The sequence below is a fragment of the Leptonychotes weddellii genome, chromosome 10 (genome assembly GCF_054177405.1).
Source record: "Leptonychotes weddellii isolate Sample4059 chromosome 10, ASM5417740v2, whole genome shotgun sequence".
Classification (NCBI taxonomy): Eukaryota; Metazoa; Chordata; class Mammalia; order Carnivora; family Phocidae; genus Leptonychotes; species Leptonychotes weddellii.
In genome coordinates, this window is record NC_138378.1 from 59,748,510 (window position 1) to 59,776,145 (window position 27,636).

Here is a 27,636-nt window from a genome sequence, read left to right on the forward strand (position 1 = left end):
TTCTAAATGATTACTTTGCTGCTACTAGAGTTGCTGTGAAAATAAATGAGAAGAGATTGGTAAATGAACAATGAGAATTTCAATTAAAACATAAAATATGAGCAGATGAATGCCCACACCTGTAGGAGAGAAGTATTATTTCTTTTCTGATTGGTATTATAATAAAGTTTCTGAGTCCTCATTTTGTGTCATACATTGTTTTCACCATTAATTATTCTTCTCATATATACTTCACTTTATTCCATTTCTTTGCATCATGAATCCCTTATAACAGACTCTTTGTCATCCCTTATACTCTTCACACTTTCTTTCCTTGACTTTTCTTTCCTCCACTGAGACATCATCCAATACTCTGTACGAGTCTTTCATTTTTCTGCCAATAACCTTATCTTGAGAATCTTTCTTGAAAAATGTCATAATCTCCAAAAATATGATTTTATTTTCTCTGAGTTGTCGAAATGTTCAGACATTTTAACATTAAACACAGAATGCTTTCCTCTAAAGTTACACTTTAGAATTACTTAGCATATCTAATTTAAACAAAGTAATTTCACTTCATTCTGCCTAGGGATACTTGGTAGAGTGATATATCATTAATTTAAACAAATGAAACAAATCAATGTTAAAAGGCAAATTTATCTCTGATATCTCTTGGAAAAAGTTTGTGGGTGTAAAAACCAGAATACACTAAAAAAAAAAAAAAAATACATGAGACATGCTGAACTCAAGTCACCAATGTGGAAAGACTCCAGCAAACTTTAATTTGGTTTGGTAAGGGAGGGGTAGCAGCTCCCAGAGCTGGAACTGCATTTATGCAATCATTCCATAAATCCCTCAACAGAACCACATGGCCTCCCATCACTCTACAGAGAAATCTCAAATGGCATGCTGATGTTCTCCTTTGGTGAGTTATTTTACCCCTCAGGACTATTCTTAATGTCAAGCACATAGCACAAAGCTAGACACATTTAAGTAATGAGTGAATGAATACATCAGTGAGTGAAAGAATGTGAAAAAGTAATCTAATTTTGCTTGTGTATGAACCTAAACCTTAAGACAGACAGGGTCTCAAGCAAAAGTAGCTGATTATACCTTGGTTTTTACTTCTGTTGCTTTGCATTTAGGATTTTTTAAAAGGCTTAAATAAATAAAGGTTTTATATTTAGGCTAAAAACCAACACACACAAACCAAGTTCTCTTTGAATAATCCTCTTTTGTTGATGCATGTTCCAAAACCTTATCCTACCTGAAATTCTTATCTTTGTGCTTTTCACCAATGAAATTTGATAGCCCCATACTAAGTCAGTCTTCTGGGCAACCTTTTCCCAACCTTTGAATTTATTCCTCTTTGGAATATATTTAGCATTTATACTCTCCACCCCTCAGTCATTTTCACTTATACCATTTTATGTTGTGAACTTTTTTAAAAATATGTTTAGGTCTTACATAAAGAACGTCCTAGGAAAATTTTTGTTAGTTTTTTTTCTCATTCTGTTTGCCCTGTGACATTCAGCACAGATGCTCTGTTTGGTGGGTACTCTATAAATACTCACTAGATATTTCAGAGGATGATAAAGACCCTTCTCACATCTGGGATCTTTGGAAGGTCGAAGTTTCAGCAAGCACTGCAGTTATTCAAATTTCTATCTATCAAAAATGCAATAATTGCACACAGCTAGGAGGAAACTAGAGTGATGATGTTTTCTTTCAAGTAAGTGCCTTACAAGATTCCTAGGAAAAGCTGACTGCAAACACCCAGAGGACAAGGCACACGCCTTATTTTTATCTGTATCCTCCATAGCACCCACCCACATGGCTTTGCAAACAATATTATAAAAAAATATTATAAACAAAATTATAATTTAGAGTAGCAATCAGAAAGTGTCACTGATACTAATATTCAAAGGATAAAACGACACAAAGTTTAATCAGATTCTCAGTAGCAAAGTATGAGTAAATATCTGCCATTTTAAAGCCTGCCCTGTAACTGTGAGGATTCACCTGAGTCCTGAATAATGCGATAGATCCTAAGTTCATAGAGAACACTGACCCAGAAAAAGTATATACTGACAAAATCAACTTCAACTTTTTTCTTGGTATGGGTATGCCAAAGGAGGGTTAAATAAACAGTGTGTACAATCATCTCTAGGTGGAAACCCTGTTTTCCAAGTTCATATTAAGAGTATGTTTCCCTGAGAGCACAATTTTAAGTATTTGAAAATAAGTTGTTTTTTTTTTTTATGCAATGCACAGCTTTTGCCTGAAATAATAGATCAGAAAAGTGGCACCCTTGGCAGAATTCATTCTACTACTCCTGGCCTCTCAAAGACATTGTCTACATCTCTTTGATAGAACTTATTCTCGCCCACTAGCTTTCTCCTTGCCCTGCTAGCTCTTCTACTAAACAATAAGCTATTCGGGCATCTTTTTAAAATCTTTATATACACACACACACACACACACACACACACAGCTTTTAGCTCAGTGCAAAGCACACAGTAAACATTCTAACATGTTGAGTGTGGATTGGATTCTGTACATTTACCTTTGGTGACTAATAAGCTTGGAAAAAAAAAAATCAGTAGTCTTCCCTCAAAAAAAGATTTAGCTCCCTGGGCCCAGTCCTTTTACATTGTCACTTCCAAGGATTCTCAGTCTACTGGCCACACCACATGACTCACCGCCTTCACACTGTAACATGCTTATCGGTAAAAATATTGACACCAAATGGAAGTAGAATTTCCAATTCAACCCACCCACTGGGTCTAAATTGGGCCTTAAAATGCTGTCTTTTATATTTCTTAATATTTTTGTCTTCTGTTGATGAATTCTTCTGCTACTCCTGGAGAACACTGATAGATAATTCTCTAAGTAGATTCAATTACCTTTAAAGAAATCATTCTTGATCGCTTTGAGAAGATCTGAGCTTTGCTCAAACGACAATTCAGTAAGCTGACCTTGAGCTAATCATCTTGTAACACATCATTTATCAAAGAGACAAGCATAGCAATGGGTGGGTTCTGTTGCACAGATCTTCAAGCATAAGCTCTATTGCTTAATTCCTATCAAAGAGGTTTAAACAGCACTTGCAATAGACACTGTACTTTATAAAGACAAACACAGCCCACACTCTTGGAAAAAATAGCCCACATTCTGTCTACATTTAGACATCATCAGAAATAGGGAAGGACATAACTAGAGAAGTGCTAAAATTTCTATCCTGGATATTTAATTCTATTCATTTTCTATATGAAGTAAAGCTCACTAGTTTGTGCAAAGCTCTGACCTATTAATGATTCCATATTGTGCTAGTGTCACTATTTTCCTGAGGAAGCGAAAACATATTACGGCTAAATGTAGCTACATGGATCTGTATGTCCTTTTGTACTTCTTTACAGTTTCTAAAGTGCAAAGAGATAGGAGGTATTGTAGGATAAAAAAGAATCATTCAGACATTATGTGTTAGAGACCTATTTTTGTTTATTTCTACTCAGCACTACCTCTATTTTTCTGGGATTATTAACACTGCCCCTCATTTCTATTGGGTCCTATTCCTCCCCATTCTTCACATATATAGAATCTATATGAATTGTCACATGCTAATGCTACCCTTCCAGAGATAGTCAGAGTTGACAGATCCAGAAATGGGCCCAAATTGAACCAATCATACTACTGTATCTCCATAAACACAATGGACTGGTCCAAGGGTGGAAATTTCAGCTAGCTTTTTCAATCTAGAACCAATTATCTATTCCCACATCCACTCAGAGATACTGAGATTTCAGATATTGCCCCCAAAAAGCTTAGGTAAGTTTTCCACAGGGGGCTAAAGATTAAGGCAACACAACTTGGGAGCTATCTGAAACCAAGTTTTCTACCACAAGGAAAAATGCAGTCTGCAGTGAGAAAGAATGAAGCTGACAACCCAGGAGAGGCAGAGAGGAAACCAGATTGATTCCTGACAGTGCCTGAATCCCTAGGGCTGTACCGAAACATTCTTCCTCCCTCAGCTTGGTTATTCAAGGCTTCCTCCCATTCTGGGAGCCAATAAATCTCCCCCTTTGTTTGAATGGTTCAGGCTGCTTTTGTGACAGTTACAACCAAAATAATTCTAACTTATATTTACTTAGTGCACACTAAAATGCACAGTCAAAAAGAGAGCAATATTTCAGATGCTTCTGAAAGAAAATTAATGAAAATGACAGAGGTTTATTATGGGAACGAGTTGCTAAATACTATGTAATCCTATTTTTGGTAGTAAACAAAATATTCAGGTAAAATGCCTCCAGCATTCCCAGGTCTCTAGAGTAGCATGGACAGTGTCCAAAGAGCAATTATTTGGGAGTGCACTCATCTACTGGTTTGGGGGCTTCATACACACAAGTACAGCTCCTTCACCCTAATTACAGAACCTGCTACCTATAGGCTACTAAGAAAAGGAAGGAAGGAAAGAAGGAAGGAATAACTTTAGTATTTTAATTAGAATGTTGACAAATTAAAAAAAAATAAAAAGTTGACAAATTTATATATGTTGACATTAAAAGTGTGACTCTCATACACTGCTTCTAGGAGTACAAAATGACATGGTAAAAAGTGATAAGATCCTTTTATAGAACAATGAATAATACACGTCTAAAACATTAAGATTGACATTCCCTTGATCCTGTTTTTTTTCCCCTCTTGGAATTTATCTTAATGAAAAAAATAATGCATATACAGAATATTTTATCTAGAAAGATATCAGCCATCTTTTTGCCTTACAACTGAAAGCCTGAAACCTTTTTGTCTATAGATAGGGGAGGGATTAAATAAGCATGGCATATTTATATATTGGAAGTATATGCAACCAATAAAAATGATAACAAACATTTTCAAAAGTACACTGAGTGAAAAATTATGATACAAGTGATACAAGATAGTAGTATAACAGATTTTTATTGTCTTAAAGAAAATTTTTTAAATTAATACATATGCAAATAAATATCTGGAATTATAGACATCAATATTTTAGCATCTATCTCTTTCTGGGTAGTGGGATTATGGGTGATTTTTAATTTTGTTCTTTGTGTTTATGTTCTATAAAATTCCTAAAATAAATGTGTCTTACTTTTGGAATCAGAAAAAAAATTATTAGATGTTATTTTTAAAGTTAAAATTTAAAAAAATGAAGTCATATAATGTAATTAAATTAGTTGTGGAGATACCTTGGAAACACCAAATAAAGGGATCTTTCACTAGGTAGTCACTCCAAGGGCTATTTCTTTCTAGAAGTCCTTGTTAAACAGGTTGGCAGGTAATGTAGTATATGAGAAATGGCAAAGGGCTCTGTTCCAGAGTGCCTGAGTTTTAACTCAGGTTTTGCCATTTAATGGTTGAATAACTTTGGGCAATCATTGATCTTGACTTCTCTAATTTTTTTCACCTGCAAAAAAAGAATACCAATGCCTCTTTCCCTTCTATCCCCATGTGCTACTGCAATGTTCAAATTTATGCATAAATGTGGATACAACTTATAACTATAGCACATTACTATAAGATAAAAATAGTTATTAAAAAATACAGAGGAAATCTGAAAACCAAATAAATTGTGAAACCCAGCCCACCAAAAAAGGAAAATCAATAAAATGTGATGTTACACCATACTTTTTAATCCTTCTCCAGTTCCTTCCTTGAAATGAGAATATAAGAATACATAAGATAAATATGAATCCCACCTCTTTCCTAAAACATCCCTGTTGAGTCACTTGGAAGTGAGCCATGAAGGCATACAGGACTGCTGCTGGTTTGAACTTCCTGTCACAAGTAGACCATGTGCAGTTCACAAACCACTAAAACTGCTACAGGAAAAATATCCTTTTGGTTTTCTCTTAAGTGCCACACATGTGCTAAGAAGAACAATAATAACTAATATTTTCACTGAATGCCTGTTATGTTCCAGAGGCTGTGCTAAGTACTCTGTGTGTGTTATCTCTGGTAAACCTCATGACAAGATTAAACAGCAGGAATTATTAAGTAGCCACGTCAAGGACACAGCTGTTCAGAGACAGGGCAGGGATTAAAACCTATGTGCTTAACCACAGCATTAAAAAGCCTTTTGTCACGTGATATGAATGGATATTGGGATGGATAAGATATAGGTTCTGATTCTAAGAACACTAATATTTAGTGGTAGAGAGAAGACATGCATGCATTCCTAAATAAAATCAACTTGAGATCATTTCCACATGGATTTCCCTCCAAGAGGAGTTGGCATTGTATCTGTGTCTTGAAACTAATCTTTTTAACTCATTCAGGCAGAGAAAATGGTGTATACAAAGATATAACATAAAATAGAGATAAGTGTAGGTTTTCATAATATTTACATATTATGACATATAATATGCTATACATATGATACATAATATTACAGGTAATATGCTCCTTGATGGCAGTTCAACATTACAGAATAACTTTTACAAAATAAAAACTCAGAAATAGTTACTGAATAAATGCTCAGGGCTGTATTTTCAAGAATATTTGAATCAAGGTGTATACAAGAATGGATTTGGGCATGGGGAGGGAGAAGCAGGGAAGACAGTGGTGGAATGGTACAAGACCATACTCCAGCAGCAGATATGAAAGGCAGTAAGAATGGAAAGGAAAGAATGGGTATTGGCGTTGGAGAAGACAATACAAAGAAAATCAGCCAGGCCTGTTAAGTTTGCGGTAGGAAAAGAAAAATAGCCTCAAAGATATTTTCTACAGCGTCTGGGGAAAACACTGTTGTCCACAAGTAAAGTGAAGAGAGGAAATTGTTCGGTGGGAAGATCTTCCAGACTCGTTAAGGGTGAGGTGTTTTTTTGAGAGGATCTTTTCATGATTGAGTTAGAGGTGGAAACACAAAGTTAGCAGTAATCCACAGACAGTGGATGGATGAAGCCTTGCTAGTGGCGGGTGAGATAATCAAGAAGGAGAATCACAGGAAAAGAAATGAAGCTGCTGGCTAAAGTGTGGATGGGTGGAGAAAAAGTCAAAAGAGTAGGGGGAAATGAAAGGGTCACAGAATCTATTCTTTTTCCACTATGCCTTCCTCATCATTTCTGACAAGTTGCGTAGCATCTGTACCTCTGGTACATTTGTCTTTCTACACTTCTATGCGCCTTCTTCACAGCCTAGCAGGATGTGAAATGTAGTACAGGGTGCACTGCTCACTGTTCTCCAGCTTTAATCCATTTAAGTGTAACACATTTCCTAGTCAAGCCCTTCATCACTGTTTGCTGACATTCACAGACAGTGCATTTTCTTACATGCATTTATTTCATAAAACACCAGGAGAAATTAAATTATGTTGGAACAGGGTGATGTCTAGCACAATTGGAACAGAAAGAAAGGGTTCTCAACATTATTATCCCAGTGTTAATGTCCTGATCCTGATTTTTCACACAAAGCAAATGGTTTACTTTGAAGTGTCTCACTGATGAATATAATTAAAAACTGGAGTTCTTTGGGAAAGAAACAAAGACCTTCTCTTCAGAAACCACAAAGCTGGAGTGCAAAGCCATTGATTTGTTTCCATCATAGCAGTATTTTGTTACATGATAGCATTTACGGCATTACTGGTGGAATATCATTTGTTTTCCTTAAGATAGAAAAGGTTAACAATGCCTTCTCTACTACATATTTGTTACCTTATTTATTAAAGGACAGAGTTTTCCGGCACTTGTAAAGAAACGATTGACTCTATAAAATATTATTATGAGTCCATAGCAATAGTGACGATTTTCTCATCAGGATGAGACAAAAACTGTGTAAGATGGGGACAGCCAAAGATCACCTACCATTCATCACATGCAATGTAACTGCCTTCTTTGAAGTTCACTCAAGCAGAAAATGAACAGCTGCCAATGTTGATCAGAGAGATGGAAAATGCTGCTTCTAGGAATGAAAGTCTCTGTTCCGTTTTTTTAAAACTTAAAACAATATGCTACATACTTCTGCTGAAAAAGCAAGAGGTCCAGACTTGATAAGATCATAGTCATAGAACTGATCAATTGCTTCTTGATGTGTTTACAGAATTTCACAACGATATAACCAACAGATGCTCAAAAGTAGCCTTAAAACCAACAAAGACAAACATTCTGTTTTCGATCTTTGGTGAATTATTTTGAAGTTTCAAAGCATCTTGTTCAGAATGGAATCTCCCCAAGATAACAAGTTTCAGATCTTGACTGTTTGGAGGATTATAAACCGTACCAACTTGTCATTCTATCATTGGAAAATTTCAAAGTATTTTTTTGCCCCTCCACAAAACCAAAACTCCTCTCAAAACAGAGACCCATTTCAAAAGATCAACTCTTGCGCATGTCTCTTAGTAATCAGTGAGTGCCATAAAAACAAAACAAAAACAAAAAAAACAAATTAATAAAAATTAATAAAATTAATAAAAATAATTTGTCATTAAGACTCAAACTGCTAGTATGAAACTCTCAAGTGAAATAGATAAAATGTATGCTGAATAATAAGCGGCTTCGGGCAATTTATAGCTGAACAAACTATTCGAGGACATAGCCCCATCCTTCACTGGGGTCCTCTGCTTGCAAGAAAAAGACTAAGAAGGGGGAGAGGCAAAAGAGGCAAAGAACCAGGGAAATCATCTTGGGAGGGAAAAAAAGGCAGTCCATTGCTATAAAATAATGAGAACTTTTACTCTGTGACTGGTTATTGATACTGGAGATAGTTCTAAATGAGTAACATGACTGTGCTGTGGGGGAAAAAAAATTCTTTCATGTCTAAGATTTGGACTCATTATTTTATAGACAAATATTCTAAATGTTTATAAAGATAAAAAAGCATTGTTTTCATGACCATTATAATCTGATTGGTGAGATAATATGCAGCATTTGTGACTTGATTGTGAAAATTCTGTATCTAACCTAGCGATAAATAACCTATGGGTTTGGCTTCAATTCAAGCCAAAACTTTGAGGCTTTTTTATATCATGAAGCAATAACGATAAAAGGGTGTAAAATTGAGTGTGATCAAGAGGTTATGCTTTTCTGTACATGAGATTAGATACAGCCGCTAGTACTGATGAGATGAAAACTAAAGGGAAAAAAGGTCTTTTTGATATAAACTGTCAGAAGAGCAACTTTGTTACAGGAAAATTTAAAAGAAAACGTGGACAAGTAAATATACCCTAAATAAATCCTAAAGAACTGTTCAAAAAGACTCACGTGGACAAAAGCACTTCCCAGAGTGTTCTCAGTGATGCTGATCAAACACTATCCAAAGAACCCTAGCTCAGATTTATGTTCTTTTTGGTGTTGTTCATTTGTTGCAGTAAGTCAGAAACTTTTGAGAAGAATTCTACAGAGTCTATTATACCTTATAATATTTAAAATAACAGTGTGAGACTATTTTCTGGGCTTTTTAAAATTAAAATTATATACACTATTTTTTTAGAAAAGGTTTTCATTGAATAGTGGTCTACTATAACATGAAAAACTGACTTAATGTTTGACTACAGATGGCATATATTTTGATATCTATAATTTTAGACATTAGGCTATTGGTCAGAAATGTAATCCCTATTGTGATGGCATTTCTGGTAGACAATGAGATTTGACATGTCTCATTTCCATTTTCACACTTATTCTAGAAACGTCATCTGTCATCATCTATCAACACTGCCAGGACTGCCTGTAGTACTTGAGTCGTACTCCCCAGCTGATGTCACCACCACCCACCATCCATCTGCATAACGCAGATTTAACTTTACAAAGAATATCTGCATCCATTATCTTACTTCATCTTCACAATGGTCCTATAAATTGGGTGGAGCAAGGATTATGAACTAAATTCCACTAATGAGGAAACTGAGGTAATCATGAATTAGTGGCAAAATCTGCACTAGAATTCAATTAGACTTAATGTGTCTCATTTCAATTTATATAGCTATTCAAATCACTTGGCTCCAACCTAATGCATGCTTCTACGAGGAGCAGTCTGGTACTACCAGGGTCTCCATCCAATGGACTTATTTAAGCCACAGGTTTAAAATGTTGAGAATATCCGACTATAGTACCACATACACCTGTAGAGAGGTGCATTCTGACTCTTCTAAAGATGATCCCTTAAGGGGCGCCTGGGTGGCTCAATCGTTAAGCATCTGCCTTCGGCTCAGGTCATGATCCCAAGGTCCTGGGATCGAGTCCCACATCGGGCTCCCTGCTTGGTGGGAAGCCTGCTTCTCCCTCTCCCACTCCCCCTGCTTGTGTTCTTGCTCTCGCTGTCTCTCTCTCTGTCAAATAAATAAATAAAATCTTTAAAAAAAAAAAAAAAAGATGATCCCTTAAGAGCAAAGGCAGAATGGAGGGAGTTTTGACAAGAAAATTACTTTTTCTTCTAGATCCAGACCAGTTCCTTCTGTTTGAAACCTGCTTCAGTGGTCGGCAAAGTGTTATAGCATCTGGAATATCTCGTAAGTTTTTTATTTACCTGCCTTGACAGTCAGCAGTGTATTATAGAATATTCACCCTAATATCTATTTATCTTCCCACTAGACGATAAGTTCCTCAAAGGAAGAATCCTGCTTACCCCCACCACCACCCCCCCTTTTTAGTGTCAGGCACATATAAGTTGCCCTAATTTTTTGATTGAGGGAAGGAAGAAATGAATGGCTTTAGAACTTCCTTAAGCAAATCATTCTGCTGATTTAATCTATGATACACAAGAATTTAGGAGGAAGAAAAAACTATCTGAAGTCAGCCTGATAAAGAACTGTCTCTAAAATGAGTAAAAGATTGACTTACTTTTGCCAGGTGATTTAAAAATCACCAGTTGTTAGCCTGTATTAAAGAAATCAGTTTTTTAATACAATTCAGTAACAAATTGGGTAACTTGACCAAAGTTGCACCCAAACTGCTCTTCATCCATTCAAACTGATTTTTAGGTTTTGATTTCATGAAACTGATCTACCATCACTCAGGGCAATAAACCACGTAAGAACTAGGCAGTGTTTTATACGGTGTTAAAGAGAAAACATTATTACTGGCACTTGTACCAAATAAAATTGCTTTCTTTGGCAAGCTAACTCAAACCAGGAAAATGAATTTGTTGAAGCTCCTTCATAAACCTTATATAAAGTTCGCAATTTCCTAAATGTAGAACTCTGCTTATAAACATTGTCAGGGTAAAATTTCATCTTAAAACAGAGTGATTGCTTCTATTTCCTGTGATGTTTACACAGCAACTTCTGCAGAATTACTCTAAGAAAGAAATAGACAGGAAAATCAATAGCAACATTGCACTATGAAATAACCTTTGTGGTAGGAAAGGAACCAGAAGATTAAGATAAGACCATAAAAGTATGAAATAATGAAAAGGGCACAAATCTCAACCCCACAAGAACCCCTGAAGATGATTTCATATGTATATTTCATGTACACACAATGAAACATAGACATTTTGCTATTTCACGAAATCATATACAAGTGATAATTAATACCATTCTGCTTAACCTTGTGGTATCTTCAAGCCTTAATCAGACATTATTTGGAAAAATATACTTTATAGCAGAACTACAGATTTCTCATTTTCTACATAAATTCATTTTTTAAATGGTGTCCTTATTCTAAATATTTTTTTAAATTAAAAGCACACAACATACATGCACACACAATCTCGTTCCTTTCTTTAAAAATGCCAGTCTGCTAATTACACAAGTAATCATAGCTGCATTTACAGTTTGTAGGCAAAATCCCACTTCATTATGTTTTTTTTAATTTTTCTTACCAAAAACTCTGGAGCTATAAATATAAGACTGAAATTTAAAACCTCTGTCACTTTCTATCTTAAATACTAATCTGAGTTAAAAATTAGACATTTTAATTTCAAATACTGAGCAATAAAAATGACTTCAACCATATAAATATAATCATACAGAAGGTAGTATCCCAAGTACTTCGGAAGTTTACATACTTTACATATGCTTTTTTTTTTTTTAGCCTAAAATGTCTTCAAAACAGCATGGTTGAAGGCAACTTCTTTATAAGAGTCACCTAGTATTAACAATCAGGTCCAGTCAATATTAAAGTAAAATAACCTTCCTTCTATTAAATTACCCATGAGTAACAACTGAGTGTCCCCAGTCAATCCAAGCAACCTTTGTAACTGGTAACAAGAAGAGAAACAGAGATCAGCTTGAGAATCTGAAGATTACCTAGGCTCTCTGCTTGCTTTTGCAAACATGTTTTAATTTTTCAGCCTTGGTGGCCAACTTGCTTCTGTCTCAGTGTCACAATTTGCTTTAAGTCTGAGTTAAAGAATTTTCTTATAGGTTAGCTTGCAGTTGAGAACTGACATTTGCTTTTTGCTTTTCTTGGTAAACATTCCTCCAAAATTCTCTCTTCTGATAGAAACCTCATACAAACAGAAATTGGTCATTATTCTAAATGTAAAAAGTACAATAAATATTTACTTCCTTTTAACATGTGCCAACCATAAACACATGTTTTGGTCTACTCTTGATGTTATTAATTTAGAAATGTTCATAATAACACTGTTCAAATAAAAGGTAACATATGGATTGTCAGGGCTGAACCAAGTTCATAAGTAGGATGGCAATGTGGAGACATTCACACTTGATCTTATTGCAACTATCATTCTGAGCCAGGTGCATAGAGACTGAAGGAGAAATCATTACTTGGCTATTTTTTTTTTTTTTTTTTAAGATTTGTTTTAGAGCAAGAGAACATGTAAGCAGTGGGGGTTGGGGCAGAGGGAGAGAGAGTCTTAAGCAGACTCCGTGTTGAACAAGGAGCCTGACCTGGGGCTTGATCTCACTATCCTGAGATCACAACCTGAGCCGGATCCAAAAGTCCAACGCTTAACCAACTGCACCACCCAGAAGCCCATTACTAGACTTTTTGAAAGTAAATCCATTCTTATCCAATCTCACAGTTTTCCATTCCCTCTATTAGGATATACTGGTTCACACTGTAGTTTTGAAACACGTAACAGACCAACTTCAGATTGTTTAATAATTTTTTATTTATACCGCATTAAGATTAACTTCATTATGACCAATGTTGTCATATCACTAATCATATTGATATTTATTGTAATTACATAAATTAGATATATTTAAATAAATTCTACTTAAGAATTGAAATAAATGAGAGCCACCTGGCACAGCCACAGAAAGAGACTGTTTCAGGAAAGTCAGGAGGGGCAAAGGCACCCTCTACTCCCCATGTTAAAATCATTTCGCTTGATTGACAGAACTTGGAGAAAATCATTGTGTGGTCAGGATATTTTGCGTAAGATCACAAAAATTTCAACTGGATTTTGGTGGTGCCAAGAATACAGAAAAGACCAGGAAGAAAATGAGAGGTTGTTCTTTTATCAATGAAGAGTTACTCGAAATGACACCAGAGTCCTTGATAGCCATTTTCAAAGAGTGTGTACTGAGCACATACTATGAAACCAGCCCTGAACTGAAGTATCAGATTATCAAATAGTACATCTCTCGTTGTCTTTGCTTTGGCAGCTGGAGGGTAACTATGAAAGAAGAAATAAATGCTTCGTGTTCCAAATAATATGGAGTCAGATCCCCCTGCCGGGGCTGCGATCAACAGTAGTCCCCAGCCCCCAAATCCTCCCCTCCTAAATATACTTTTCTAATTTATATACGATGATTTGAGAGTCAGGAAAGACACAAAGCTTTCCTAATGGGGAATATGGAGATTTTGTTCTCTGTTCCCCACTGAAGTGCCAAACTTTGAGAGACAAGTCTGAAGGAAACACTCCTAGCAGCTGCCTAGATGCGGACATTGGCATGCCACTGCCAGACGTCTGTACTGACTGTCATAGGAGTGAAGCAGAACCAGCTGAAGAGCCTGTCACTGAGTCTTACACCTGCCCCCTGTGGCTTACAGCTATCTATGAAGAGAGAGAGGTGCCTGCTTCTCACCTGGAGGTTTCTGAAGGCAGGAGGCTAGTTGGAACAGTCTGCGTTAAGGGTGAGAGAATCTAAGAAGTGAAGGAAAAAGGGACCCTCTGGTTCTTCTCATCTCTCTTAGGATGTTGAAGAGGACCTCAGTGGCTAACTGGGCTTCGTATGGAGGAAGAGGAACTAGAAAATGGGGAAAGCATGGGATGGTCCACAGAATGGTCAAATAAGGAGACCCTCATGGGTTAATGAGGGAGCATAAGCTGTATATTGAAGGTACCAGGAGTAACAGCATGCGGTGTTTAAGCATCTCAAAAGCAGATATATCTAGGTGCAAGCCTCAGTTCTGACAGTATTTCTGAGACCTATGTACATTCACTTAAGGTCTGTGAGCCTCAGTTTCCTTCTCCTTAAAATGAGAATACGGAGCTCTACTTCACAGGGCTTTTGTAAATAATAAATTGGACAATGCTTTTAGAAATGATTTTAAATGATTACACTGTGCAAACACTGTTATTATTATTTAACCCACATATTACATCCACCTAATGCTGTGCTGATATCATCTGACCATATTATATATATTCTTAGTTCACCTAGAGTCTTCTACAACTTTGTATCTTATGTGTTCCTAGAGGTGCTGTAGTCAACAGATTCCAAGCATGACCTGCAATGACCCTTGTATTTGTACAATCCTATCCCCTTTGACAGTACATAGAGCCTGTGAATATGAGGACATTTTATACCTATGACATATGTAGCAAAAGGGAGATTAACTGGTTAATCTAACCAGAAGAACCCTTTAAAAGTACAGAAGTCTTTCCAGATGGTGGGAGAAGTAAAAGTAAGAAAGATGCAAAGCATGAAAAGGTCTCAGCGCATGTTTGCTGCTTTGAAAATGGAAGGGGCCACATGAGAAGGGATGAGGATAGCCTCTAGAAAGAAAGAGCAGGCCCTACTAACAGCCAGTAAGAAAACTGGGACTTCAGAACTACAGATTCAAGGGACTATATTCTACCAAACACCTGAATGAATTTGGAAAAGGATTTTCCCCAGTGCGTCTAGGTAAGAGCCCAGCCCACTTGATGATTTGAATCCAGCTCTGTGAGGCCTGGAGCAGAGAATGCATGTAAGCCTGACTGGACTTCTGACCTACAGAACTGTGAGATAATAAAGGCGTGCCATTTTAAGTCAGTAGATTTGTGGTCATCTACTGTGCAGCAAAAGAAAACAAACACAGATTTTGGTACCAAAGACTTAAGATATGGGAGTGACCTTAAAATCATGCTGAAGGAAAAGTCAGAGAGCTGCACAATGTGAGGAGAATTTGGCATGCTGTTGCTGGCTTGAAGATGGAGGACACCATGGGCAAGGTTGGCAGAGCTGCCCCTAAAGGCTGAGAATGACCCCTCAGCTGAAAACCAGTAGGGAAACTGGGACCTTAGACTACAGCCACAAGGAACTAAATTTTGTCAACAATCTTTAGAGGCATGAGGCAGTTTCATCTCCAGAATCTCCAGATAAGAGCCCAGTCCAATTGACACCTTTATTTTAGCCAATAAGCAGAGAAGTAAATCAAGCCCACCCATACTCCTTACCCACAAAAAATGTGAGCTAATAAATGGGTGTTGTTTTAGGCTACAACTTTGTGATAGTGGATTATGCACCAGCAACAGAAAAAAAAAAAAAACAGATATTATAACCTACTTATTGAATGAATACTATTTATTAAATAAAACCCATTTATTGAATATCCATGAAGCAACTGATAAATAATGTCAGGAAACATTTCATGTGAGGTCTGGGTTGAAAATTCTCCCAAGAATTTTGAAACCTGGATTGTTAGAATCTGAACAACAACAACAAAAACAAAAACTATCGGAGGCTAACTGCAACTAGGATTAATTGGCAGATACACACAAGCACCCTGGTTAATGTTGAAAATATTTGTTGGTGGCAGTGCAGTGAATTCAATAAAAGCTACAGTCAAATAGGATGGAAGTTCAGCACCAAAATAATTTGGTCCTTAATTGCCATGGTTTACTCATAGGCTGGTAACATGCAGGTTACGTACAATGAAGTACTAGTTTATGGCATACGGTGAAGTCCCAGGCCAATTAAAAGGAGGGGTAGATCACTAGTTGGGAATAATTTTATGGGGAAGGCAGCTTGCCTTTAGTCATTAGTACTCAGTCAGTCTCGATACTGAGTACTAAAGAGTAAGGTAAAAGAATGCTGATGATGGGGGTGTCTGGGTGGCTCAGTTGGTTAAACATCTGACTCTGGATTTCAGCTCAGGTCATGATCTCAGGGTCGTGAGGTTGAACCCCACACTGGGCTCCACACCCAGCGTGGAGTGTGCTTAAGATTCTCTCTCCCTCTGCCTCTGTCCCTCCCCACCACTCTCTCTCCCTCCCTCTCAAAAAAAAAAAAAAAATAATTGATGATGAACTAAAGCAAAACTGCAGAGATGATCAATCTGTTCCTCTGTTCTCCCCCTGTGCATTATAATACCTCACATTTCCCTGCCAAAAAGAGCATCCCTCTTATTTTAGGCAATCTCTAGGAAATAAGATCAAAGAACACTCTCCAAGGGGGAGGAAGTCCTCTCTTTGAGCATGAAGGCTAAAAGGAAAGGTCATTTCATCTTGTTCTACTTCCACTGATGACTGTTAATTTTACAACACAAGTTTTGATATTAGAATATTTGAAAACTACAGCACTAGCAGCTCGTACTACTGGCAACCAGTACAAGGTTAAGATCAATAGGAACTGAAAATACCTTTGCTTAGGAAGGAGTGAGGATAAAAATGATCTTCTGAATATCACTTTGCTCCCTAATTCATAAAGAAAAAAGAAAGTATTATCAAAGAACTAATTTATAAATCAGTTGATTTATAAACCTTATCTATCAAGTTCTCAGAATGATGGCTCCTAAACTTGACTGCATATTGGAATTAACTAGGAATCTTTAACAAATTCTGATGCCTAGATTTCACTTCCTTCAAAGATTCTGGGCTAACTGGTCTGGAGGGCAGTTTGGCCATTGTGATTTTCTGAGTTCCCCCAGATAATTCTAATATATGGTCAGGTGGGTCACATCTATTTATTGACTGGTCTTGGTACACCTGCCTCTGGGCCATGGCCCAGGATTGTACGTGTGATCCACTCAGAAGGAAAGTCAACTATCAGTACAGTTTATCTTCTCCACTAAGGAGGATTGGATTCTAGAGATCTCTCAAATATGAAAATCCATGCATATTCACTCTGAAATGAACACGGAACAGAACACTGCTTTTATACCAATGTTCTCATTTTTCCAAAGGTTTTTTTCAGTTCTTTTGACTGTACTGGGGCAATGTCTTGTTTGAGCGCAAATTAAATCTTCCTTCTAATAAGAAGGATGTGTCTCTACCGTGGGACTATGTACAAATGGTCTACTGATGGCAGGCAGTGGCCTACGGATGCTCATGATGAGTTGAAAGGGACAAGGCAAACATTAAAATCATGCATCACAAATCCTGGAAACTGGAAAATTAATAATTATAGCTTTAAAACCAACCTCAATTGGCACAGTAGCAAATTTAGCAATCATTTATCTACCTTCTACACTACTTGTGGGGAATTAAAGCCCCCAAGCCGGGAACATATCCAGCTGAAAGTAGCTTTACACTTTATCTTGGCTAAAATTTGGATAGCAACATAATTTGGCCTCTAAAAAAATCAGGTTCATTTAAGGTCATGCTGATGTTCAGAGAAGAGTGGAAACTTGAGTAAGGGAAGCTATTAGAAAGGACATTTACTGGGGAAGGAATAGAATTAATGGAGTTTTGATTTTTTTTCCCCATCTTGTATTTTCTTTTGTGTTCATCCTTATATACATAGTGATGATGAATCAAGTGGAACATTTTTATGGTTGCCAGAATCCTCTGACCCTGAGGCCTAAATAAGATCGTTTGATGGCAGGTTTACTGATATATAAGAGAAGCTGGAAGGCCAGAGGCCAAAACTCCATTTTACAAAGTGGTTCCGGATTAGGTGGTTGACAAGCCCAGGACTTATGTAAATGCAGTCCCAAAAGAAAACCTGCAGGTGCTTCTTCAGCAGCTGAATCCATCCAAGACTCTTGCCATGAATTTTAAGGCAGCTGATGGTGATTTTCTCCTCTTTTCATCACTTCTTTATCCAAATGGTGGCTGGTGGTTAAAAAAAAAAAACATTGTGCCCCTTCCTTTCCACTCCAATACAAACAGTTCATGACTCTAAGGCATCCAGATGAAAGTAAACAAAAGTGTTGTTTGCCAGAGGCATCTTCAAATGGAATAGGAATTTTCATATGGAGAATGTTCATTAGAGGCAGAAGCAAATGTAACACCATAATACTAGTTTCTATTTGTTGACCAAGTATTTTAGGCTGTGTACTTAAAACGTATTAGCTCATTTAATTAACCATTCTGTGGGGTTGATGCTATCATTATTTTCATTTTACAAATTAGGAATCTGAGACATAGAACTTGAGGAATTTGCTGAATGCAACACAGATAGCAGAAGACTCAGGATTCAAGAGCCTAGGGAATTTGGCTCCAAGGAGCCCACTCTCTTAATCAGTGCACTATACTGTACTTACTGTGGAAAGGGGCCCATGACATCAAGAAATGGACACACTGCCCTGATGAGAAAGGGAATTTCAGGGAGATTTCTTGGGAGAGTTCATTATCTGAGCTAAGCAAAAAAATGTTAAGTAGAAATTACATTGGTAAAATGGATGTAGAAAAGGGAATGGAATTTATGGCAGAGGAGTCAGCTCAAGAAAAATGAAGTGGTGAAAATAAAGCCCTTCACATTGTGTGTTGGGCGTTTGGTATGGCTGGAATGGCTGAGAGATCAAATCTAACCCAGGGAGATGGTGTTGGAGAGGAAAAGAGGGAATAGGTCATGGCAGTCTTAGTATCAGACCAAATACTTGGACTTTATCCTACAATAAGGAAAGTCTAAAGTGTTTTGAACCATGACCCACAGAAATACACTTTACATGGTAAACCAGTACATTTGTGTGTGTATGTATGTGTGTGTGTGTGTGTGTGTGTATATATATATATATATATATAATAGGTAGATGATAGATAAAGTTTCAAGAACAAAATAACTAACCTTACTCTGTACTCATATTTTCCATTCTATTTTATACCTACTCTAGTCTAGTTTGTTTGCTTGTTTGTTTAGGAAACTAAGAGGACCCTCTAAATACATTTTTAGTTCTCACTAATGGGTGACAACCCACACTTTGAAAAACATTGTTATAGGTGTTATAAATATATGGAAGTATATGGTGATCAGCAAAAGATTTGATCATGGGAGAAAGAGATTATAATCTGTCACTCAACTGGGTCACTTTGGTAGCATTCATTAGCTGCTTGAGGATGATTCTGAAGAGCAGACTGGGAGCAAGAAGGTAATTTTCCAAGCTCAGGCAAAAGAGGACAGGGAATGCAAAATCAAGTCTAGTTAGATGCCAGAAAGAATAAATTCAGTTAACTTAGAGTACTCTGCTAAAGGGACAATTCCATATTAGAAGAATGATAAAAATAATAGTCATAGCACTTTCATTCTTGGATACCTTTAAAAATGCAGTGAAGAGCCAGTTATCGTGGTAGGGTTACTGACATACTTGCCCGAGGGACAGGAAATTAATAAATGATGCCCCCTTTGAACTCTAGATTTATCTTCCTGGTCACTGACCATCTGAAAACCCACTTTGCTTGCCTGAGAAGAAAACATTAAATGTGCTTGGGATTGTTCTAAAGAGGAGCTTACAGAAATTTATTTGAAACAGATGAAGAGCCATGGCTTTCTCTGCTCGATCTGCTCATACAAACGGCTAAACAACTACCAGAAGAGAACTCAATATCTCTTTCTCAATAATAGAAGATGAAACTGCTCCCATAGGCTCTTGAAATAATTTTTCTTGAGCTTATTACAGACAAAACAATAATGCCTTCTGAAATATTTTAAACTTATTAAGGACAATTATTAATAATATTTTCATGCTATTATTTCCCTAATTCTAAAATATTCAAGTATATTATTCTCATATTCTCTTAGTCTGTATATTTTTAGCACTATTTTTTTTAAGATTTTATTTATTTATTTGAGAGAGAACACAAACAGGGGGAGCGGTAGAGGGCGAGGGAGAAGCAGGCTCCCCGCTGAGCAGAGAACCCGATGTGGGGCTCGATCCCAGGACCCTGGGATCATGACCTGAGCCAAAGGCAGCCACTTAACCGACTGAGCCACCCAGGTGCCCCAGCATTATTTTTAATTAGAAAAAAAGCAAAAACAAAGGCAGTCACACGTAAACAAATGAGTGAGCCTAACAAAGTCTCCGGGAGGTTCTTAAAGGACTCTGCAGCCTGATTTTCTTCTTGGAATCTGGGGCTGGGCAAAAGTCCTAAAGACAGTGTGTGGAAAATGGAGATGAGCCAAGTTCTAGAACTGAGATATTTACCCGTTTCCCTATCTGGGCTAATCCACCTCTAAAAAACAAACAAATGAAAAAACTAAAGTAGAACTGTAGCCACTAAAATTGGCAATTCTGGACTGGGTTACGATATCTGGCTTTCAGGAAACCCACCCTCCCTATAACTCATTCATTTTAGCCTTGATCTCAAAGGAATTACTTACCTTCTTCCCAGACATAGTATGTATAAATAAACACATACACAATTCACATTTCCCTGTTATTCTACAGTCATTTCCTTGTCAGTAGAATTTGATTTTCTAGTCCATGAGAGAACTAATCAAGACAGACTCTTGGGGGGCGCCGGGGTGGCTCAGTTGGTTAAGCGACTGCCTTCGGCTCAGGTCATGATCCTGGAGTCCCTGGATCGAGTCCCGTGTCGGGCTCCCAGCTCAGCGGGGGGTCTGCTTCTCTCTCTGACCCTCCCCCCTCTCATGCTCTCTATCTCATTCTCTCTCTCAAATAAATAAATAAAATCTTTAAAAAAAAAAAAAAAGACAGACTCTTGGGAACATGCATGTGCTACCTAGATCATCACTACCCTAAGAATATTGATTCTGAATTCAGAATTAAGTAGCCCGACTCATAAGAAAACATCTCAAACTCATTTCAGGCAAGATGGAGTATAAACAAATAAATACATACAATGGGAAAGTCGCTAGAAACTTTCACTAAATCTCATAATGGGAAGATTTTGTTCCAGTTGACTCTCATTACTCCTAGTTCAAAATATACTAGGCCTTCTCCATTGTAATGCATGGCTAGAATGCAGAAAGCCTAAGCCTTTCAGTCAATCAGCAGAGTAATGAGGACACTAACGATATCTAAGATTCCTACCTGGCTTTTGCAGACTGAACACAGTGGCCAGAATGATCTTAGAATAAGGCAGTGACCTTCAGGCCACAAAGACTCCGTTTAAAGTCCTGAGCCAATGACATAATGAGTATTTTTTTTGTGATAATTATTCGGCATGCAGATTATTTTAAAGTCATTAGGAGGTGGCGTATACCTACATGCATAACGAGTCCATTTTTATGTTAGCATACCCCAAAGGACTTCCCTGCTGTGTGTTTTATACCACTGCTGCTTTATGTTTTATGTGTTTGCATTAATGTTTTAATTTTCATATACACATCCTTAGGCCATTTTATGAGGGGCATGACTTAAAATTCGGTCGATAAATTAATGTAAAATAAGGTCATCTAGCAAGCAGTCCTAAATCAATTCTCTGTGTTCCCTCTGTACATTCAAACCTTCCAATATGGTTTATTTATTATGGGCAATGCAGAAGTAAGATCTAGGCTCTAAACTCTGACCATCTGTCAGATTAACGTGCTTATGCACTGAGTGTCTTTCTTCAGATGATGGATCCTACCACAAGTCCTCCCTAAAAGAATATATCAATCCTCTTCCCCACAAGAATAAACAAGAACCACAATTGATGTATATCAACAATGAATACATAAGCTGGGGCTTGCCCTAAATTGGCCATTAGGATTAGAATACACTATTTCATTGCCTCAGAAAACCTGTCCAATATTATACAAGTAGAAGGAATGTGACAAGGTGTTAGAAAAGAAAAAAGAAATACAAAAAGACGTAATGTAATGATTCGGGATAAAGGTTCTAGAACGGGAGAGTCTCTATCAGACACAATTTAATCATTAACTACAATAAAAGTCTGGTCTAGTTATTTTACTTACTGGAGCCTCAGATTCCTCAATTCAAAATAAGGACAATGATGGTAAAAGTAGTTACTACAGGATTTATTGTAAAAGATAGAACATCCACGTAAAGCATCTAACGTATTTATTACAACTGCTACTACTACTATGGAGATGACTTCAGAGTTGCTATTAAAAACCAAGTAAGGATGTGGGTGACATGCTGTATTTTAAATCCTGATTCAACCAGCCACGATACTAGTCACATACATACGACATTTGTATCGGATTGTGACCACATAACACAGCGCTTCAGAACAAGAATCTGGCTTTAAATCTGCACTTTATCACTTAATAGTTGTGCTTTACTCATTAAGTTCTTCACATCTCTATAAAATTGATAAGGATAATATTATCTCCTTTACCAGTATTGTTGAGAGGATTAAATAAGTTAATATACATTAAACTGTTGGAAAAAAAACTTCTGGTATTTTATTTATTTATTTGAGAGAGAGAGAGAGAAAGAGAGAGAGCACAAGCAGGAGGGGTGGTAGAGGAAGAGGGAGAAGCAGACTCCCTGCTGAGCACGGAGCCTGCCACAGGACTCAATCCCAGGACCCTGGGATCATGACCTGAGCCAAAGGCAGACGGTCAACCGACTGAGCCACCCAGGCGCCCAACTTCTGGTATTTTTAAGCACATGTTAAATAGTCACTGTGGCGATTATCCAATTTAGTTCAGAAAAGAAAATAGCTGAATATTTAAAAATCCAGGAAGAGCAACAGAACCAGCCTAGTAGTCATTAAAACAATAATCATTTAAAAGTCGTAATAATAAGCATTAAAATAATAATGCTATTTTATCAGCTCACATACAGCATTCTGTTTCTTGCCACTATCAACATGGACTTCTCAACAAGCTTGTGATACAGGTAGGCTATGGGTTATTATCCTCATTATTATACTTCATGAAATTGAAGCTCAGAGAGCATGACTTGCTGAGCCACATAATAGCAAATGGAAAAGCCTGGGGTTAACATCTAGGTGCGGGCCTCCTGATCCAGGGTCCTTTCTATCACAGTGCTCCTTGATGGTCAAAGAATAAAATCCAAAGCAAGGCCATTCAACATCCATCCTGATACCGAGGACAATGTGGTCCCACAGATCAGGAGCTGGGTGCTTCCTGACTTGATAATTCTAGAGATATTCTAGGCAACAATCATTAAATCTGTATAAACCACAGCATCATTACCACAGAGATGCACTTTAAAACTAGCCAGTTTTTGAGATTGTACTCATGTAAAGAGGATCTGATTTTCCTTTGGTTGTGACACTTCATAATCCCTTTGTCTCTCAAGTCTGTTAATGATTATTTGCAGCTGGATAGGGCATTTCATGAATAGGTTACTTTTCAAAGTATCCATTTGATCTCTAATTTTTCAGCCTCTCTCATGAAAAAGTACATGTTTTCATTTTGCTTTTGATTGCTATTTTCCCCTTTGGCTTAGATAATTCAAGATATTCCTAATTACACACTACAGTAAGGGACAGTTAGTATACCTCTAGAGCTCCTGGCTTTGCAAATAACAGGTAGAATCTGTTTAACAGCAGGAGACCATCACCCTGTGGCAATTTTCCTCTACACTTTTGCTATAATTCACTGCCATAAGAAGGACGCATTATGCAAATATCCAAGCATTAAGACTTTGCCACTTTGTTTTGTCATTATAAATTAAAGAATATATGTGGCTACACACCCATGCCAAATATATTATATATATATACACATATATATACACACACATATAACATATACAAACATGTCTTCATTTATAACAAAAAAAAATGGCTTAGTTTTATATATTTGAAAATCAGACCAGGTAGCATCAAGTCCAAATTTACACGTATGAAGGAGCGAGGGGGAAAAAAAAAAAAAAGTCAGTAAACACACAAATCTTTCCATTGACAAGGTGCCCTTTCTTGGCTTCCCTTTACTTTACCCCTTTACTTTTCCTTCCCAAATTACGGTCTTCAGACAATTCTGCACATTTTTTCCTCCTAGAGAGAGGTCATGCCTCATGTCTTTTTGGGAAGAAAGAGCTCATGAAAGCTCTCAGGCAGGGGAGCAGTCAAAATGCAGGTACTGAATCCCTAGCCCACGAAGCACTGTTTTAGGTGCTTGGAACTGAGTCTCCTGCTGTTCAATGAGGAGGGAAAAGCTGTGACTGTTAGCATCACCACTGCTATAAATGCTACGGACTGAATTGTCCCTACCCCCAAATACATGAGTTGAAGCTCTAATCTCCAATGGGATGGTATGTGGAAATGGGGCCTTTGGGAGATAATTAGGTTTGGATGATATCATGAGGGCAGGACTCTCATGATGGGATCAGTGTCCTAACTGGAGAGCATTTGCATGTTCTCTCTCTCTCTTCCTGCCAAATGAGGACTGAATGAGAAAGCAGTCTGTCTATAAGCCAGGAAGAGTACTCTCACCAGAAACCAGCCAGGCTAACCCTTTGATCTTGGACTTCTAGCCTCAACAACCATGCGAGAACTATGAGAAAGTAAGAGTTAAGTCATCTCTTCTATGGTATTTTGTTATGGCAGCCTAACCTGGCTAAGACAATCACTGACCTCCTTAGGCCATGAATAAAGGATAAAAAGTCTTCCTTCTCCCATATAACAAATTGTCAAAAAACAAACAAAACAAACTTTGATATGTATTCTTAAACCAAATGCATTATGCTGTCATATATGTTTCGTCTCTGATTCAAATTTTCTAGACCAAAGCTTCTTTGGTTTAAAAACTAAAAAAAAATATTTTTTTACAAGTAAACACCTACTAAGCAATTTAGAAAGTTTTTCAACAGCTCAGTATGTTTGACCAGGGTTTCTCAACCTATTGACATTTTGGTCCAGATTGTACTTCGTTGTAAAGGCTGTCCTGAGAATTTTAGGTTGTTAAGCATAACTGGCTTCTATGCTTTATATCAGTAGCATCCCCCAACCCAATTGTGGCCACCGAAACTATTTCCAGACATTGCCAAATATCCCCTGGGGGCAGAATCATCTCTGATTGAACACCCCTGTCTAGATCCAAATTTCACTGAACATATATAATTATGTTACACAGGTATCCCATAAGGATGTCATATAAGGGCCTGGAGCTATAATGACCTTATCATCTATATAATAAGAATCTCTCTCTCCATCTCCCTCCTACCCACCCTCCCTATCTCCTTTCTTCTATTTTTATCTTTCTCTCTCCCCCCACCCCACACACCAGCATTGAATTGTAATAATAAAGGAAGTAAATAAGGTAGCACCAAGCAGTGAAAGAGAATACAAGTCTCAGGAAAGAAAGACTTCAGTGATCAGAGTTCTAGGCCTACCTTCATTTTTAGAGAAGTCTCATTATCTCTCAAACGTCAGTTTTTTCATAAAAGACACATATAGTCCCTTCAATGTAAATAATCTCCGATCCTCAATGTATTTCAAATGGGAGGAGTAGAAGGAACATTTGGAGCTTAATGTTCTAAGAAAAATTACATGAGCTAAGTTACATTCGAATACCAACTATATGAACTGTAATTCTGAGAACAACTTGGCCAGATAGCCTGAGTATCTTTGGTAATGCCAGCAACAGATTGGTTGGATGGCTCTGCATGAGAAAATCTCTTTAACACAGCCTGCTCAGTCTGGCTTATCCAATGTTCTGCTTGGGATAACTTTAAATTTGGGTAGGCTCAGAATTTTTCCTTGGTGTCTCACAAGCTGTAAGGAGGACAGTCCATGGTAAATGCCACCTTCATTCAAAGCCAATCGTTACCAATGATTTCATGCTACTTTTGTTCTATAATACTGCATATAATTTCAGACATGTTGCCCACAAAACAGAAGTTACACAAGGTTTGAAAGAACATTCTACTCTCTCCTTTGCAGACTCTTAACAACAAAAAGGGATCAAAGCGAATAACTTAGAAGTTTACTGTGGAATTTGGATCATAAATGGTCCACTGCAACAGTAAACACTTCACCGGTTTACTGGCTAGAAGTGGAACAAAAGGAAAGAAAGCCATCTGTAGATATCCATAGAGCTAAAACATCTCACCATATCCCCGCTATACCATATATGCCATAAAGTATACTTATTACAAGATTTCGTCAGGATTTGCATTGGAGGTCTCCAGTGAAAAAGCATATTGGCTTGAGGCTGCAGAAGATACAGGTAACTGCAGTAGTTGGAATCAGGCAGTACTTCTCGGGATCATGAGGGATCCAGGGAGGAAGCCATATTGGATGAGAATGTCCTCTTTGTAATGAGAAACAAGGAAGAATATATGAGAACACTTCACATTCACAATGAGGACACAGAGAATAGTGAAGGCGGTATTCTCAGTCTCCTCAGTTCAAAGGAATCAACCTTATTGTTAGCCTAACCAGAAAAGTCTTTCAGAACAATAACTGGAGAACACTGGCTTTAGGAATTAAAAGGAAACACCTCATACAATACTTCAATAATATCAAGCCACTCTCTTCACAAAAGATGGAACTCTTCTACATTTTAACACCCTTCCCAGGGAGAAGGCAGTAGATATGAGTAGGTAAACAACCTTACCCTGTCTATTCACATCAGCATATTAGCCACAGAGAAACAAGATAAATAAATTCTGGGACCACCTGAAGTGATTTGTTGATCAACTGTGTACATAATTACTGCTTTTGTTTCATTAATTTTAATTACCTGTTTTTCTTTTGTTCTTATGCCCTGAGGTGAGTTTTTCATCAAAAATGGGTATGATTTTATGAATATTATATGCAAACAAATTAGACCCACTGAACTTGGGAGATTATTTCTCTCTCTCCCCTCCTCTGAGGTTAGCTGCTGTTTTCGGAAAGTGATATGGATTCTATGGTAACATGCACAAAGGTATTAATCAGGAGAAAAGGAGTTTTCATGAATTCAGTAAAGCTTATTATAGAGTACTTCATTATAACACAGTATGAATCTGTGACCCCGATAATATCAGTTCCCAAATGATAAATGAAGTATATGTTTAAATGGTTACCCCCTTTACACAACACGTATTGGAGCACTCTTGACAGTTTCTCACAAGAGCCCTTATGGAAAAAAAGAAGGTGGAGAATAAAAATAAACCACAGCAGCTGCTTAGGGCTGCTTCAGCTACAGGTAGGCATCCGGGCAGATGCAGACGGCCCAATGCTCCTCCCCCTTTGCATACCATGATTCTAAAACAAGGCACTATGTCCTATTATTTGTTTTTCATATTTTCATTTTTCAAGCAATTATTATCAAAGTTCAATGTTTAGTTTTAATGATAACAGCCAATTCTCGTGAGGTGCTTGAAGCAGAACTGCCACATCTTGCTGGAGGTTCCTATAAATGTGTGTAACTCCCTTTTAAAGGCCCTGTAAATATTGGTAATTGTTGAGACAGTGACTGTAGTCATATGGAAGAATCTGTCCTACCGTAATTATCTTAAATACAAAAATGTTTTCTGC

The 27,636-nt window shown here is 37.3% G+C and overlaps 1 protein-coding gene across 17 annotated transcripts in view; it reads right to left on the reverse strand.

Annotated features, from left to right (window-relative positions):
• NRXN1 (neurexin 1) overlaps nt 1-27,636 on the reverse strand; it is a 1,086,089-nt gene that overhangs the window by 218,367 nt on the left and 840,086 nt on the right. The window lies entirely within an intron of this gene.